Source organism: Elephantulus edwardii, unplaced genomic scaffold (assembly GCF_000299155.1).
Source record: "Elephantulus edwardii isolate Elephantulus edwardi_28Jun2011 unplaced genomic scaffold, EleEdw1.0 scaffold00236, whole genome shotgun sequence".
NCBI lineage: Eukaryota > Metazoa > Chordata > Mammalia > Macroscelidea > Macroscelididae > Elephantulus > Elephantulus edwardii.
The window spans coordinates 3,615,995-3,622,825 of NW_006399986.1; the positions used below are offsets into that span (position 1 = coordinate 3,615,995).

Here is a 6,831-nt window from a genome sequence, read left to right on the forward strand (position 1 = left end):
TAGTGAAACACTGCCTGGTCTTCACAATCTTGGCGATATCTGAGGCCATTATTATAGCCACTGAGTCTGTCCATCTCATTAAGTATTTTTCTCCCTTTGAGATGACCTACTATACCAAGCGTAATGTTCCTCTCTAGGGATTGGTCACTTCTGCTAACATGTCTGAAGTTAAGTGAGATTAAGTCTTGTCATCCTCGTTTTTAGAAAGCATTTTAGTTGCACTTACTTCAAGACAGATTTGTTTGTTCTCCTAGGAGTTTATCATATATTAAGTATCCTTTCCTTTTTTTTTAAATAATTTTATTATTTTTGTGTGAGTGTACCGTCAAATCAGATCTGACTGGTACAGGAGGAGATTGCCCCTCCTTCCCCGGCAGAGCATCTGGTGGGTTTGAACCGTGCGCCTCTGGGACTGCAGTTGCAGCTCCTTGCCACTAGGCCACCAGAGCTCCCCTCAAAATCCTTTTCTAAGAGCGTAAGTACTTCTTTGATTTTCCTTATTCACTGTTCAACTTTCACAAGCACATGAGTCAATTGAAAAGACTCTGGCTTGGGTCAGGGACACCTTATTTGTCAAAGTCATACCATGGCTTTTTAGAACTTTGAATAAGTCTTTTCCAGCAGATTTACCCAGTGTAATTAATATGTTACCTGATTTCTTTACTGCCGTTTCCATGGGTGATGGTTGTGGACCCAAGTAAAATGAAATCTTTGACAACTCATATCTTTGTTTATCGCTTATTGGTCACTTATTGGTCGAGTTGTGGGTAGTTTTCCTTATGTTTAGGTATAATCCATATTGAAAACTGTTTAGAATGGGGTTTTACGTCTTTAGTAAGTGTTTTGAGGCTTCTTTATTTTTGGTGAGAGAAGGAAAATTGATGCCTTTGAGCTGTGGTGCTAGAGAAGAGTACTGAATATACCATGGACTGCTAAGAAAACGAACAGGTTCATCCTGGAGAGGGTTAAATCAGGCTGCTCCTTGGAGGCAAGGATTTTGAAGCTCCATCTGACATACTTTGGACATGTTATAAAGAGGGACAAGTCCTTGGAGAAGGACATCATGCTTGGGAGGGTGGAGGGACAGCGGCAGGAGAGAAAGACCCTCTATGAGGTGGATTGACTCAGTGAATAGAGTAATGGGGGTAGGTGTGTCAGAGACAGTGGGATTGGCACAAAACAGAGCAAGGTTTAGAGCTGTCGTATATAAGGTCGCTATGAGTTGCAAGCAACTCGACGGCACATAATAACAACAACAACAAGGTTGTATTATTTGCGTATTGCAGGTTGTTAATAATGTAACATTCCTCTTCATATAGTCTAGACTCTTAGATTTTTTTGTTCACGCCTCCAGAAAACCTATGAACTTTGATTAATATCAATAGTTATAGAAAGGCTTCTCACCTTTTATTCATAGAGTCACTGTGAGTCAGTAACAACAACAAGAAGAAGAGATTAGATAAGTATGATGAAAGGATAAAACCCTGACAAAACCTTTGCTGATTTAGAACTATGTGTATCCCCTTGTTCTGTTCAAACAACTGCTTCTTGGTCTATTTATCACAGCTTCTGCGTGAGCATAAGTGTTCTGAAACTTCCATTCTTCACCATGTTGTGGGAAGCCAAATATCAAACTAAATATTAATAGTTCCACAAATGCTGTATCAGGATATGAGGGAGGCATAAATACAAGCTAGAATTCTCCCTGAGACAGGTCACAGGGATCAAGCACCAAGACAAACCTAAGGCATCTTCACAGTTCTTGGATTGTATTTGTTAACACCTCCCTCCTGAGATAAGCATAAGGTTGACGATAGAGAAAAACTCAGCTTCATTTGCAAATGATTTCTCTTTGGGATTTACTTCCTGGTGATTCTCAATAAAGCCACAGCAAGGCATGGTTTGAGGGTTTCAGTTTTTCAAGCTTATGCCTCCTGCTCTCCTCTTTTCCTAGGTATCCCTCTCTCTTTCTTTTTCCTCAGCCGTCACCACCATGTTATTCATAATTTGTTAAGATCCATACAGTTGGAAGCTTTGGTATGGTCAATAAAACACAGGTAAACATCCTTCTGGTATTCTCTGCTTTTGACCTTGATTCATTTGTTATCAGCCATGAAATCTGTTCCTCCACATGCTCTTCTGAATTTCCTTTGAATTCATGACAGTTGAGCTTTGGAGAGGCAAGGTACTCATCTCCCTTTCTGGACTTGTATTTAAGAGGTTAGCAACTAGGAAGAGACCTTTATGAAAGTGTCAAAGCGAATATTGCATGAGACCATTATAGTAGAAATAGAAAGAGAACTAGTAAAACATGTATTATCATCCAAGCAGGGAGAGGTTGGAAACGGAAGGGTGAGGATAGGGGAAAATCATAAGGTTACACAGATTGGTGGGTGGAAGGAGGGTGTGTAAAAGAAATGGGAAAGATAGGGTGGGCATGTGGAAAGGCAGGGTAATAGTGGGCATAATTCAATCGTGATTTTAAAATAATTTTTTTAATTATTTTTTTTGTGTGTGTGTACTGTCAAATAGGATCTAACTGGTACAGGAGGAGTTTGCCCCAGGAGAGCATCTATCTGGTGGATTCGAACCGCCTACCTCTGGGATTGCAGTGCATCTTCTTGCCACTAGGCCACCAGAGCTCTCCAAGGGGGATTATTTTTATAAAATACAATAAATGGGAATGATTGTATAGAACACAATGTGAATGAAGGGTAAGAGCTCTGGTTTAGGCTTGGGTATGGAAAACAGCTTCAGGATTACGTGGCTGGGAAATGGCGCATGCGCAGCAGCGTTCTCTGGGCGCCCCCTCCGAGAGGGCCGGGTAGCTAACTGCCCGCCCGGTCAGTAGAGGGCGCTCGAGGAGAGCGGCGGCGCATGCGCAGAGCAACGGTGGCCTCGAAATAGCCCGAGGAGCATCATTTCTTTTGAGCAAACGACACCGAAAGGGGCCGGAGAAGGTTTGTAGGCTTCTCAGTTAAGACTTCTTCACCCTTATTTTCTCCTGACTCACCGGGCTTCATAACAGCCTTGAGTCTAGGGTGACAGTGATGGGCCAAAGAAGCCCAAAGTGTTAACAGATCAATATGTGCGAGAGTGGACACCTTTCTGGGAAGTTGCGTTGGTCATCCCTCCTGTTGTTTAACTTTGTTATTGGTGGTGCCATTGAGTGGACAAGGATCATAGTGACCCTGTCGTGACATACAATAGACGGAAACCTTGCCCGATCCTTTGCTATTCGTGGTGTTTAAACTGTATTTAAGCTCCTTGCTGCAGTCCATTCCTTTAAGGACCTTGCTCTCCTTGTCAGACCCTCCACCTTTCCAAGCTTGATATTCTTTTCCACTAACTGGCCCCTTCTTTTAAAAATAAATTAATAATAATAATAATTTTAATGAGAATTTACAGAGATTTTGGATTCCCGTTCATTCATTGTTGCACTTTTCTCCCTGCCCACCTCTCCCAGTTCGTTCTTCTCTTTGAAAAGTAAAAGAAAAATTCTTTCATTGTTATGCAATCCCTTCCCCCTAAGTCCACTCCACTATGCAGCTTTCCTTCTGGACCCCTGTCATGACAATAATACCTAATCATATAGCCCTTTTAAACAGTTCTCTCCCTCGTCTGTTTCAATGTAGTATACATAATTTAGCCCATCTTTCTCAGTCTCCCCCCCAACCCCCATGTCAATCCTGTTTTACAACAGTGGTACTATGCAGTATTTGTCCTTTTGTGACTGAGGTGTTTCACTCAGCATAACTGCCCCCCCCTTTTAAAATTAGTTTTATGTGTGTACCTCAAATCCGATCAGACTGGTACAGGAAGAGATTGTCCCTCCTTCTTCAGCAGAACATTTGGTGGATTTGAACCATGCACCTCTGGGATTGCAGTTCAGCTTCTTGCCACGAGGCCACCAGAGTTCGCCTAACTGGCCCCTTTTAATGTCCAAAGTATGTGACTAGAAGTCTCACAGTCTTTGCTTCTAAACCTATAACTCTTCTAAAACAGATTTTTTCTTTTTTCTTTTAACAGTCCATGGTATATGCAATTGTCTTTGCCAACAGCCGGCCTCAAAGGAGCCAATTAATCTTTTCATTTTTTCCTTTTTCATGATCCAACTTTCACATGCATTTGAAGCAATTAAAAATACCAAAGCTTAAATGTGCAATAATGAATGAATAGAAATCCAAGTTTTCTACAGTCTTTCACTAAAATCTTAAAAAAAATACCATGGCTTGGATCAGGTGCACCTTGGTTTTTAAAGGGCCTCCTTGGTTTTTGATGCTGATGTGTCAAATGTGTTAATGGTTACCCATGGCAGACTGTGTTCGGTGGAGCTCCCCAACTAATACAAGCTTGGAACCAGGAGTGGCATCCACTTCCATAATAGCTTATCTCTGGAAACCCTATCAGCCTGGAGAAAGGATGAAAGTCACACTAGTGTTGCGGATTTTTGTTCATAGGGTCGCTATGAGTTGCCTATGACTCGATGGCGATTAACAACAACCTTATTTTTTTTATGAAGAACCTTCTTTATTACTTACTGACACTGTAAATCTGAAAAGAATTGAGTCGTATTCATATGTTATCCTGTGCCTTTCACCTCTATTTGGATTATTTATTAATTCTTGACAAAAAGATCAACATATTGTGAATTCATTTGTATACACTCAGTAGCAGTGAGATAAAATATAATTATGGAATTACTATTACATAAAGAAAACCAGATAGAACTATTACAGATACTTTGAGATGAGCTATGCCTCTCTCATTTCCTGTACTTTATTCTTCAAGCAGATATAGTATTATTCCTTCCAACAACCTTATTTTTTAACACTTTTAAAGAGGTCCTCATAACAAATTTACCCACTGCATTATGTTATTTGATAGCTTGATTCTACTTCCGTAGGTGTTGGTTGTGGAGCCAAGCAAAAGGAAATCCTTAATAATTTCCGTCCTCGTTTCTTTTTTCTTAAACAGAGAACTCACAGTTCAGTTTGTTGTTGTTTTTGTTTTTTTTTTAACACATGTGGCAGTGAGTACTATCAAACTCCAGTCACAGAGGCGAGCTCTCTTGGTGTTAGCGAAATCCTGCCAGTAATAAATAGCCCACTTTCGATACTCAGATCACAGTTCAATTTTCTTTTCAAAGCAAAGGGGCAAAAGTTGGATCACACTAGAACCACTCGTTAGAGATTTTGAAATCTATACTCAAACTACACATGCAATAAGGACAATGTTCTGCTAATATGATTCAGTGCTACTGCATTTGTCTATTGTTTGTCTTAATATTAACAATTATAAACATATCACTGCAACTAGTACTTGGAATAGTCCTTACAGTGTTACAGTGTTAGGCACCACCTTTCATTTCTCTTCACACCACTGGTTCTCTTTGCATACCAGGGTTTCTTCCTCTTCGGTAAAGTCATTTTTATATTGAAAGTCTTGCAGATTTCCTCCGGAGATTTCCCCTTGATTATATTGGGAACAGTCTTGCATGTAACATCAAGCAAACCTTTGATATGTTAAGTAGTTTGCAGCCAGGATAAGTTCAAAAAGTGTTCCCTGGTCAACTTTCAGAAATTCTTAGTCCCAGACAAGGATGTCGTCAGTTCTCTTTTTGATCTCATCATACTCCGGAAGAGGAGACTCATCTCTGTGGTGAAAACGCCACTGAATGACCTGTTTGGTTTTTTGTTTGTTTGTTTGTTTGTTTTTTAAATTGTTGCCTTAACATGTGGAAGAGGAATTAGGTCATCATCTCCTTCGTCATCTGTCCGCAAATCTTCCAACATGGTTTTGATAGTCACAGATTATTTTGCAATTTCCCCATCAGCGTCAAGTATTTCTCTATCAGAACTCTGCAACTGAATTGACGACATGGTGTTTGCTTCCAGAAGACCACAGACCAGGGGCTGGTGTGAGCTGGGCGGCCTAGGGAAAGCAGAGGAGAAAGAGAACAAGGCTAAACTTCTTCATTTCTCATGTTGTTGCCTGTTGGTCCAGCTGTGAGAAGTTTTAGTTTTAGTTTCTTTCTGTTGAGGGTTAGTCCCCACTGAAGCCTTTGATCTTCTTCGATAAGTACTTCAGATTTCCTTCAGCAAGCAAGAGGATTGTCCCTCCTTCTTCAGCAGAGCATCTGGTGGATCCAAACCATGTACCTCTGGGATTGCAGTTCAGCTTCTTGCCACGAGGCCACCAGAGTTCGCCTAACTGGCCCCTTTTAATGTCCAAAGTATGTGACAAGAAGTCTCATCTGCATACTGCAGCTTGTTGATGGGTCTTCCTCCAATCCTGCTGCCACATTCTCAGCTTCTCAGAGAGCATACAAATTCTGTGAAGAAAGGATACAAAATACCTTCCTAATTTTACACAACTCAGCATCCCAAGATCATTACTCTCATGTGCACGTAAAATCTTCCCAAGCTGCATTCAAAAAAAGAACTTGTGATTAGAACCCCCATTGCTGATGTCTGATGGATCTTGGCTGAAAGCAGAGACTACCAGAAAGATGTTTATTTGTGTTTTATTGCCTATGCAGATGCATTTGACTGTGTTGTGGCCAGGGACTCACAGTGACTTTATAAACAGCAGAACTGAAATTCACTATGCCTTGCGCTGTCCTCTCTCCCTCTGATATGGTGAATATGTCCATTGTTACAGTCACCGTGTCAATTTTTTTTTCAAATAATAAAAGTAATTTATTTTTCTCACAATTTAAGAAACATTTTATAATTCAGCCACAGCCTTTACTTCCAAGTGACTTCTTCATTGTCTCTCAATTCTCTTTTATATAACATACTCTTGTTGCGGAAGGCAGTTAGTTTTTCG

The 6,831-nt window shown here is 40.6% G+C and overlaps 1 pseudogene; it reads right to left on the reverse strand.

Annotated features, from left to right (window-relative positions):
* Positions 1–5,364: 5,364 nt before the first annotated feature.
* LOC102873732 lies at positions 5,365–5,882 on the reverse strand (annotated as a pseudogene).
* Positions 5,883–6,831: the final 949 nt, after the last annotated feature.